The 11,982-nt window shown below is 30.9% G+C and overlaps 2 long non-coding RNA genes across 5 annotated transcripts; both read left to right on the top strand.

Moving 5' to 3' along the window:
• Positions 1 to 3,330: 3,330 nt before the first annotated feature.
• On the top strand, positions 3,331 to 5,115 carry LOC139892538 (uncharacterized). Its single transcript, XR_011774127.1, has 3 exons — positions 3,331 to 3,559; positions 4,012 to 4,073; positions 4,684 to 5,115. It is a non-coding gene; the product is annotated as an uncharacterized lncRNA (long non-coding RNA).
• Positions 5,116 to 5,908: 793 nt separating this feature from the next.
• On the top strand, positions 5,909 to 11,535 carry LOC139892537 (uncharacterized). 4 transcript variants are annotated; one of them, XR_011774124.1, is made up of 3 exons: positions 5,909 to 6,492; positions 6,790 to 10,843; positions 11,106 to 11,535. It is a non-coding gene; the product is annotated as an uncharacterized lncRNA (long non-coding RNA). The 4 variants fall into 4 exon arrangements; XR_011774123.1 differs by having other exon boundaries at positions 5,909 to 8,149; positions 8,255 to 10,843; XR_011774126.1 differs by having other exon boundaries at positions 5,909 to 8,903; positions 9,018 to 10,843.
• Positions 11,536 to 11,982: the final 447 nt, after the last annotated feature.

Raw genomic sequence — 11,982 nt, 5'->3', positions numbered from 1 at the left:
AAGTATGCGAAACTACATTCTATGGTTGGATTATTAAACCGAATATCGCCCTTCAAGTCTGGTAGCCTAAGAATTAGGGAAATGGCCCCTAATTGACGCGAATCCTAAAGATAGATCTATTGGGCTTAACAACCCCCATTCAGGTTATGGATGGTTTAGTACTTCGAGATTATTATACAGACGAGAGGTTCTGTTTTGGGGATATTCTATGCATTAAGTTAACGTCGGTTACCAGGTGTTCAACATATGAATGATTTTTATCTCTATGCAGTTTGCGAAATGCCTGATAAGAGATGTGTTATAAAAATGAAATCTTGTGGTGTATTATTATGATTTGATAATATGTAGGTTAAACCTATAACTCACCAACAATTTTGTTGACGTTTTAAGCATGTTTATTCTCAGGTGATTATTAAGAGCTTCTGCTGTTGCATACTAAATTAAGGACAAGATTTGGAGTCCATGCTTGTATAATATTGTTTAAAAACTGCATTCGAAGACTTATGTTGATGTGTAATATTATTGTAAACCATTATGTAATGGTCGTGTGAAAAACGCTATATTTTAGATTATCATTATTTGATAATCGTCGTAATATTTTAAAGGTTATGGTTTATTTTAAAATCGAATGCAGTCTTTGAAAAACGTCTCATATAGAGGTCAAAACCTCGCGACGAAATCAATTAATATAGAACGTTTATAATCAATATGAACGGGACATTTCAACTTGACCCCGATACAAGTGGTCTAAGGCCCCGTTTGTTTTATTCTTTATTAAGTCCTTTTGTCTGAATAAAAATATGACGTCTGAAAAAATTAAATGACGAATATTAATTGTTGTTTTTTTTTTACTGAATAACCGTCTGAATAATTGAATTTACTAAATTAACCTTATATATGGGCAGTTAAAATAGCAGTTATTAAATATTGAGGATTTGAATGGAGATTAAGACGTGTATTATTTAATAAGTTCAATTTTATTAAGTCGATTAAGTGAAAAACAAACGGGGCTTAAATAAATAAGGTTAAATAAGTACCCTGTAGCTTAGATTTAAATAATTAAAGAAACGAGTAAATAAGTACTCCGTAGCTTAGATTTTACGCCGAGTTTAAACGGTCAAATTAAATTCCGGTTCGTCCATATCTATAAATAAGAAGAAAGGATGAAGAAACTCTTCCCATCAGCTCTCAACTCGTTCGCTGCTCTTATTATTATTTCATATCATCTTTTCTATTCTATTCTATCTCAGGGTTCTTCAATTGATTTCAACCTTAATAATTGTACGCTTTTCTTTTCAACTCTGTAGTTCATCTCTCTTATACTTAATAAGAAAACTTTTATGATGATATATTTTTTTCACAAATCCTACTTGTCAAAATAGGAGCCATTAGATGAGACTCTTTCCTTTTAATCCCAGCCATTCAAAATGGTTATGACATCATTTACATTCTTATAAGGCAGTTATAGCTTCAATTTACATTCATGCCCATGCCCATGCCCATAGTTTAATACGGGGTAGTTATAGAGTAACAATCAAAAAATAATAGGGCAAATTAGGGGAAATAGCTTTACCATCTCAAGCCGTCACATATACAATTTGATTTCTTCCTTCTTTGATCAAAATCCAAGCGTTCAACTAAGATATCGAAGATTATACGACTACCGGTAATGTTTACCTTTTTTTTTTTTTTTTTTTTTTTTTTTTTTTTTTTTTTTCTTCCTATAATGCATATCATGTAAAAAATTTGATATTTTATTTTATTTTCTACCTTCGAATCATAATCTATAATCTATTATATGAGATGTAATAGATTTGCAGTTCAATCAAGATTGGTATAATACGACTGTTTCCGAGGTTCTTGCATACGTTCGAGTATCATTTAATTTCATATCAGGCCCGAGAACGTAACTGATGTATATTTTTAATTATGTTAATTGTTCATGTTATACTGTTAGATAATTCTATATATTTTATCCAATCATCCAGAATCCAGATGTATTTTACATAAATCCGATATATTTCAAGTTATTATGAAGTTTTTTAAATATAGGGAGTAGTAGTTACTTAATCAACAATTATGGCTTAATACTAATGTGTATTACAAAATTTCACAGATCTGGAATTGTTCACTGAAGATGGAAGTTCAAGAGAATGAGCTCCCATCCTTTCATCCGGTTTTGTATTAATCATGTCCTTTTTTTTTTTATTTTAAATTATATTTTATTACTTGCTTAATAATTATCTAATATTTAAACTAAAACAGTTGTAAACAATTTATTAAAATTTAATTGTAGTATTAACTGTTACTCATGATTTCTCATGAATCCCTATTTTTAAGTATCAACCGATATGACATGTTAAACAAACACCCATCCATTACCAACGGCAGTTATTGTGACTTTAAAAACGTTTAAGAAATATTTTATAAACGAAAAATGTCTCTATTCCTTCCATTTAATAACAGACTCGGAAGCTGTAAAATTAGGGTGAAAATTTTTGTCATCTGGGCACAAACTTAATTGAGCAACCCAAAGGAGATTACATGCCATGAGATCATAATGGTAGATGATGAGGTATCATGTTCTTTTATTATATATCTTAAAAAAATTTAATGTCCTATCTTATGGTCATGTGCAACTGCACTTTACTCATCCATGTAGATATTAACTTTCTATGTTCATTTGTATATACTATTCCAATGATGTCTTCAGTATTAAGTTAATATAATTTTATTATTGTCATTATGAAATAATAATTAGTGATTACATTTTATCTAATGAAACTTTTCAACTTATATCAGGAGAACAAAATTGAGGCAATGTCAAGGAATACATGTTTGAAGATTTTGCAGAGATCTTAAAGGAGGGTAACTATTTCATGATCGATCAATAATTTGGTGTGCAAGCTTATTAAGATAAGTACACGTTGGTTGATCACACATGTAAAGTTAATTTCTATCGAGTGACTAAGGTTCAATCGAGCTTGCACTTGAATGTTTCAACATATGGCTTAAGTCATGTAAATTTCAGTGATCTGCTTGAAATGAAGTTTAAAATAACCGACCCAATTGGTATGTGCTACATAACTAAATACTTATATAACTATACTTTCTTTATATGTTTTTTTTTTTATGTTCTTGCACCAATATGTATTTTTTTATTTTCTTGCACCAATATGTATTCATGTATCAGCAGGAAAAAAAGTAGAATATAAATAATCATTTTTTAAGTTAACTATATCAGTATACATATAATGTACCATTAACAGAATGATTCTTTCAATTTTGAGAGCATTGACAGTTTTTTGTTCTTTTGATTCCGAAGTTTTTTTCCCCTTTATGTTAATGTCAATTTTGATTGATTTTTATTAGAATTGGGATTATACCTAATTAATAAGTCATCCAGCGGCGGGATTGATTACGAACAACAAACCCTAACCTTACGAGGAACACATAATGGAATGATACAGGAGATTTGAAGAAAAATGTTAGAACATGTTTTATATGTGGATGAATCAATTTCAGATGAATCAACTTGGAGGGGGTAACAACCTTTCAGGTATACATGTTTGTTTTTAAACGACAAGCATTTATTTTATTTGTAAAACAACGAGATTCTAGCAAGAAACTAGAATCTTAACAAGGAAATTACATAGGTATACATCTATTCTACTGTTACTAAATCAAGTTGTATTTTTAATAGTATTTTTACCTACTTATAAATTTGCTTACGATGGTTATGATTTTGGTTAAATGATTACTTGATTATTATTATTATTATGACTGTCTGTTAGAACCAGATTGGAGTATTAAGTGAAACCATTTGCTTTGTTAGTATGTAATTTTAACCTGTATACGTTTGTTAAAATAATATATGTGATTTAATATTAGATATTGTTACAATTCCAGGAATCAGCAAGTTACATTACAGCTAATTTGAGGTCGAATGGTTGGATCTAATAAATTTACTTTAAACTCAATAATATGTTTTTATAACTCTTGTACTTTCAGGTGCTGGCTTAACTGGTATAATTGGAGGTGGTTATGTACATAAAGCATGCGGACCTTAACTGGTAATTAATCCTTTTATTTCTTTCATCCATAATGTTTTGGATTCTCACTGATCTAGAAAAGAGCAATTGTTGCATTTAACAGGCGGTGGTGTGCTTAAACAAATTATCATCATGTTATTATTAACATAATTTGGTATTAGTATAATGTTATCATCTCTGACTTTAGTTGTTAAGTTATATATTGGCAGACACATTACTGTAGTATTATTAAAACATTTATATTAATTGATGTATGGCAAAAAGATGATGTTGTGTGCTTCGAAGTAGATAACACAGTTTGTGTGAACGAAGAAGGCATTGATGTACTTTCTGAGTTTTGTGTACCTCGTAAATACTTTAAGAATAGACTGCTAGGTTAAAAAATTTTTGTGGTTAGTTTAAAAATGGCTTTGCTTTAGTACATCAACTTCATTATATCAGTTTCATTAATTTCTTTTTTACTAATTTCAGTATATCATTATTTTTGTTCACTAATTTTAGTATATCAATTTCGCATTCAAAGGAATTATCAGTCAAACATATTAATGACGAGTACCTATTTTTTATTGTCGAATACGGACAACATGACTGGTGAATTTGATGATGTTGTTTGTTGTGTTGATGATTATAGGTAAATTGGATAAGGGTCTAGGAAGCTTTGAATTGGAAGAATGATGTGAGTTCGACTGAAGACTATCATATCTCTAATAATTATTTGAAATCATTGACTACCTGAAGCTGAAGGTAGATGATTTTGGTAACATTAGCTTAAATTTTCATGTGCTCATTTTCATTTTACTAAGTTACAACTATGTGTTTATTGTTTCTTCTATCTGGATGTGGCAATCTGAACCTCAATAACAACATGGTTCAAACAGGGATGGTGTTACTTTAATGGGGGCATGACCCTGCCGTAAAGTCAATCAAAAGAGTAGATAACAAGGGCCATGTTTTAGTGTCAATGACTTCATTTTTGCCATGGTTTATTTTACATGGAAAGATAATGAACAAAGTGTGTGTGAAGTTCGTGGTATTATTAACTTATTAAGAATATAATTTTAGAATCATGTATAATAAAATATATTTTTAGAATCATGTATGATAAAATACTCACGAATGCGCGGGTTATCTATAGTTAATATTAAAAGGCTATAATGATGACATCATAAATAGTCATTTTCCTTCATTGAAAAAAATCAAAATAAAAATAGAAAAAAAATCTAACCTACTTGGATGACATCATAAATCAATTTAATTTACAATTAAAAGTTAATCTTGACAATTAGTTATAATTTAATTTTTATGATTAAGATATAAAGGCATTTATTATTAGTTATAATTATTATTAAAAATATAAATACTCAATTTTTAAGCAAATTTTATTATTATTATTATTATTATTATTATTATTATTATTAATTATTATTATAATAATTATTATTATATTATTAATATTCAAATATTGATTCTCTTTACGAGATTAATTACGTTACATATGTATGTGAAAATACATGTCTCTATATGTTTGTAAAAACAACGACAAGTTTCTTAGTCAGAATCCGTGGTTTTACGGGTCATTAAACTAAACGACTTTAACATTTACATTCACTTAATTTCTAAAAACATATCATTAAACTATTTTGTTTAACCAAACCCGTGGTTCCACGGGTCATTTCACTTGTAAACTAGTTATTTCTAATTAGGGTTTTCTTTTGATTTTGTTATTATGTTATATATTCTGAGTATCATATATCATATACGAGATTAGGGTTTTTTGTTTTATCTGTTGTTGTTAAAATTCTTAAAAACTAGTTTTTTTTATCTTCTTTTCTTTTTATTTCTTTTATCATGATCTTTACTTTAATTTTCTTACGAAATTATGACTCTTTTTTTTTTTTCCTGGTGTTGTTAATTTATTTTAAAAATTAGATGCTGAATTTAGGGTTTCTTATTTTTTCTCAGGGTTTCTTTTGATCTTGGTCTTTTTATAATTCGAATTAGGGTTTTTTTCTTCTGATATTGTTAACATTTTTTAAAAAACTGGGTTGTTGTTTTGATTTTGTCAAAATTAGGGTTTTTCTTCTTATTCTGTAATTTCCATAAAAAAAATTAGAGATTTTGGTTGTACTTATGAAATTGGTTCTGTTTTGTTAAATTTAAGTCAAGAGGTTTTAATTCTCACCTTAATGGTAAACGTAGCGAAACACAGTGGCTCTTTGTAAGAGTTCTTTAATGCAAGAAAAAGGACCAAGAATCTAGCAAGGTAAAGTTTAAGGCATGGTGACAGACAGGGTGATATAGTGTGAGTATATAATTGTAAAGAGTTCTTTAATGCTCTCCAATTCCTAATTTATTAACCCAGATTGATACGGACAGTTCGAAGATTTCCAACTTCGGATGACAAGGAGTTTATTCATGACCCTGATCGAAGACCCATCAAGTAAAATCGTATATTCTACTTTTTTCATAAGTTGTTTTGGTTGATTTATATTTTCTACTTTGGCATTTCGTTTATTATATAAAACTTTATATGATATGATGCACACGACATGGATGCATATATATATATAGCTTAATAAACCGAGTCATGGATATACGCTAGGTTTAAAGGTCATTAAGGAACCAGTGGCCAAGAAGTTGAAACTTAAGACATTATCACATAGACAATAGCTTCAATATCCAACTGTAAGAGTTTTGTGTAGTTCTCATCAAATACTTATTTATATTGATATGACAGCCTGAAGATTATGACGAGGAGTTTATTCCTGACCCTGAAGACAAGAAGCCTGAGGTAGTAAGTAATATATATTCATGTATTCTATTTAATATTCAAATGTGAACACTTAATAGTAATATGAAAGTGTTGATAATCATAAAGAGGTTTAAGAAATGTTCTGGAATGTTTTCAAGGTATCAGTATATGTATGTATATTAAGTGAACTCCATGTGTCAAGTAGGTGGTGACTTATGATGAGAAATTAGTTGGAAAATTGGCTTTTATATTATCAAGTAAGTTAGGTTGCTTTTGAACTTTTGTTTTTGTTAAAAGAAGAGTGTTGTAAATATATTAGTGTGAAGATAGAACATGGAACAAGTAAAGGTGAATTACGATATTGATGTTATGATACAAAGGATGTAAAATTAGGAGGTAGTGGGCTGGTCGCGTGTAATCTATGCAATGTTAGCACTTGCTGGTTTATGTGTAACATGATTAATATGAAATATAAGATAAGATGATTAGCACTTGCCGGTTTATGTATAACATGATTATAAAGATAAACATTTTTTATACTGTTTATTAAACCTTAAAAGGTGTGGGACGGGATGATCAGTAGATGGTTTAAAGTAGTGAAATTGATTAAAGTAGTGAAATTGATGTTTAGTTAAATGATAGACGACTGACTGACTATCGTATGTTACGTGCTCGTCTTGCATCTACTTGATTTTAGGTATGTTGAGTGCTCTATGTTGGATTTATTGGTTGCCTTACATTTTTCTATTCATTTTTACATAGGCTGAATTTTGTTTAATTTTCTTTCCGGTTCCTTGCAGTTAAGGGTGCTCCCTATTTTCTTTGTATGCATAGTTTCACAGTTTTCCACTTCTTCCGGAAACATAATAACTAATATATATATGAATATATGATCACTCAAGTTTAGATCTTTTTATTCTGGACCTTTTTCTAGTGTAGTTGATAACAGTGCTTCCAATTTTCAAACATTGGTGGCTAATTTGCAGTCAATCGCGCAGTCTGCTTATAATTATATGGACATATAATGAAGTTCCCAGGCATGCGTATGTAGGATTTGAACGAGATATTAAATTTGAATCACTGGATTTTTTATTTTCTGGTTTAGGCTGACAGCAGTGTGCCTAATTTCGTTTCAGTATCTTACACAAATTGGTAAGAATTGTTTGGTCATTTCATTATTAGAAAAGTCTTGGTTAATGTTATCCCTTGACCCTAATAAGTGAATATTTACTTGTCCTATAACGGCTATTCATACATTTTGCTTGTTATGAATGCTTCTCCAACCGATATCACATTCACAATACCTGTATTACAAGGCAAAATTCTCCAATTGCACCGAGTTCAGGTAGGTTTTGCTACTAATAAAATAAAATACCTGCTTTTAAACCACCTTTGCTTTAATTTGTTTTAATGATGAATAAACTTATGTTAATATTTTTTTGGTGTGCAGATGATGTCAACTGAAAAAATTGGTGAAGAACTCAGCATATGATCCATCATCAGGATGCTTGAGGCTTTCATCAACTTATGTGTTTGTTAGGCCTAGAAACATTCATTCATGAATAGATGAAATTGGCAAAAACTGTTCCCCGAAAAGAGTTGACTTTGGTACGTTTAATCCTACTTTTGTTTATGAAGAGCCTGTCTACCACCTAGCACTATGCATATAGAAAATGATCCATATGCCAGAAGAAGGTACAGTACGGATACTATGCGTGCTTTGGAAACTTATATATTTCTTTATCAGATGTGACAAAGATGGACGGTTTGATTTTAACGGGTAAAAACATGTTTTTGGTTGAAACTGGTCATTTATGGCACAAGTTAAATGGGCCGACACTTTGTATTGCCCATTTTCAATAAAAGCTAGTTATCAGTGACTAACAACATGTTGGTGGTGTTGTTGTAAACTTGACCCTAAGTGAATATTTTTGTACTAATAGTATATATATCCTTCCGGTGCCATAAACAAGTCAAGTTCTTACTTGTCCTGTAATAGCTATTCATACATTTTGGTTGTTATTAATGCTTGTCCAACTGATATCACATTTACAAGCCCCATATTACAAGTCAAAGTGCTGTAATTGCACCGAGTTCAGGTATGTTTCACAACTGATAAAACACCATGTTTTGACACTACCGTTTCTTTAATTTATTTTAATGATACAAAAAAAGTTATCTTAATTTTTTTTTCTTTACTTTTTTTTGGACAGCGATTGGGATCACCCGAGGGGGACTAAACCACCCGTTGCGATCATAACCTCCAAGTAAAACTTATCTTCCAAGCAATCTTGATTTTCTTTCCTTGTTTAAAGTTTCCATATCTCAACAGTAATGTGATTCGATTATTCTGCTTTAATTGTTATGTTTAAAAAGATTTACTGATGAGTTTGTTTGGTTACATATTTTCTAGCAGAGATATATGATGATATGATATAAGAACATCTGCAACATTAAATTGTTTTTAAACTTATTTGAACCATTACATGTAAATATCAACTGACACTTAGTTTATAATTATGCATACACATAGCTCAATGTAAACACTGAAGATTAATACAAAGTAGAACATATCTGGACCAGATGACTTAGAGAAACGCATGAACCCGAAACAGAGAAAAAAAAAAAAAAAAAAGACACACAAAAGCTGAAATGTGTTTGTTGTTTTCATTAGCTGCTAGTGACTAAGTATTTGGGCCCTTGATGGTAAACACAGTCTGAACTATTGTGAGAGAAAATAGGATGATTCCAGCAACTAGTGCAATTGCACTCCATGGACTATTAAAATACGTACTTCTCAACCGCCTAAGATTTCTTAGCCAAGAACTGCTGTAATAGTTTGTCAACTGCATCAGGTCTTGATGTGAACTGAAATCTTCTAGCACGCATAGTTGTCCTATTGCTTGGAGCATATTCGCAGCCTCTTTCTTTGAAGATAGATGGCTGTCAAGGACATTTAGTTCTACTAATGTTGCTACATCTTCTTCATTGTCAACTATAGAATAAAGGGCAGTTGCATATGACGTGAAGTAGTTATGAACGACGTTAGGAAAGGAGTGCTCATATGCAACTAAATTCCTCAAAATTTGCTCAGTTGAGGCGCTGATGTGAAGTGTTGGCACTAGTAAAGTAGGCTTACCCCGACACCAGGAAAAACAAGCAGACAGAGATGATTTGACTTGCATGGCTAGTTCTTTGCCGCGGATCGTAGTTTCTGTTCCGGCTGTCGATGGCGTAGTACTCACAGGCTTGTAACATCTGTGCAGATAACCAAGAATATGATCAGGAGTTGACTCACTGTCAGCGTCTGCGTACGGAAACTCTTTATTATTATGTAAATATTCGAAATGATCGGCACATTCTCCTAGAATATAATTCAAAAGTTGAGTAAGAGGTGGTGTCGAGGCTATTCTTCCACAGGTGCAATCGTACATATCCTGAAGGACAAAAAAGGGGATTTGATTTTCCATTATAATCAAATCAGTGACAGTATCAATGCGTAGTGTCGATGGTAATTCCCCTTTCAACATTTTATCAAAAGGATCTTCTTGATCCTTGAGGCAGAATTCAAGTATGAAACAAGCATCTATAACCATCATATTGGCAAGGTCGGTGTCACTAAAATGAATTACAACCGCATACGATGCCCTGATTTGGTCCATTGAAGCCTTCACCTTTTCCACACATTCTTTTAGTTTTAGTACTTGCTCTGGCGGTGAATTACTAGTACGCTGCAATAGGTCATGCAGGTAACGCTCTTTCACCACTTGAAATTCTTTTGTTTTTTCGTCATCTTTGTGCAGAGGTCCTATAGACACCACCAGAGGGGTGAAACATTCTGGACTAGCATCTCTAAACGAACTATTAACCACACAAATCTTTGGTGGATTTTGCGTGCCACGTTTTCGTCCTCTTTCTAAACAACCAAGGAGAACTTTGAGAGAGGTTCTATCAACATTTGACATCGAAGATAATGTTAACTCGGTTTCGTTTGTAATAGTATCTGAAAGATCCAAGGGAAAACTAACTTCAATCAATGGTAAGACATCATTAATTATTTTATTTTATTATATATTATAAATAAAAATTTATAAATTATGAATGATTGTTTTAACACTTTAGTTATATGTACTTATATATGGTTAATAAAATTTCATTAGCAACCATTTTGATAAACAATTCTTCAACTGATTAATAACGTACATATCATTAGCAAAAAGAGGCTACATTTATACCTGATGTTTCTTGCATAACTTGAGGATCATAAATACGTTGTAATTCATCCCAAACATCTTTTGCAGTGAAATCTGCGGTTGGACGTTGGGATGTAAGATAATCAACAACGTTCATGGCTGCTTCTTCAGAGATGGTTCCAAGAATCCAACTTTTGACGAGTGCATCTGATCTAACTTCCATATCTCCCGCTTTCTTCTTCACATTACCCTCTGGATTTAAGAATTTACCCTTGATGAAACCGACCATATTATGACTAGTTAACAGGCTTAACATCTGTGTTTTCCACACTTTGTACTTGTCTTTACTATTCAGCTTTACAAAAACAAGGTTTGGGGCAGTGGCATGTGATGGGTATGGGTAATATTCTTCTCCAACAGCTTCTACTATGAAGCTTGGATTATTAATGGCTGCCATCTTCACTAGCTAATTGTTTTTATTGTTTCATCTCTTTCACTCAATATATACGTAAATATTTTCTTTATTTTTCTTCTCTTTCACTCAATGTAGAGTTAAAAGTTCATTCGAGAATCATGATAAACGTACAAACTGCGATAAACATTATTTAAGAGAAGGAAATGTTAACGAAGATTAAGGTTAAACTCAAAATAGTTTGAAAATGATTAAAATTAAAATTAACTTTAAAAAATTACGTTTATATTTTTCATTCAGATGTTTACAACGAATTTCAATTTAACACACATTTTGTGATTTTTAACTTGTTTTGACAATAATATGAACGATAAATAACATTAATAAGTATAAATATATTTTGATTTTGATGTGTTTTAGTGTTTACATACATACAAACCATGATTATGTAAAGTAAAAGGTGACAATATATGCATATATTTTTCTTTATTTTCCTTCTCTTCCACTCAATATTATATTCAGTATATATTCGTAAAGTATACAGTGGAATTTAATTACTTTATGCTTTGTGAA

The sequence above is a fragment of the Rutidosis leptorrhynchoides genome, chromosome 2 (assembly GCF_046630445.1).
Source record: "Rutidosis leptorrhynchoides isolate AG116_Rl617_1_P2 chromosome 2, CSIRO_AGI_Rlap_v1, whole genome shotgun sequence".
In the NCBI taxonomy this organism is placed as follows: domain Eukaryota; kingdom Viridiplantae; phylum Streptophyta; class Magnoliopsida; order Asterales; family Asteraceae; genus Rutidosis; species Rutidosis leptorrhynchoides.
This window is presented reverse-complemented; position numbering and strand designations above follow the sequence as displayed.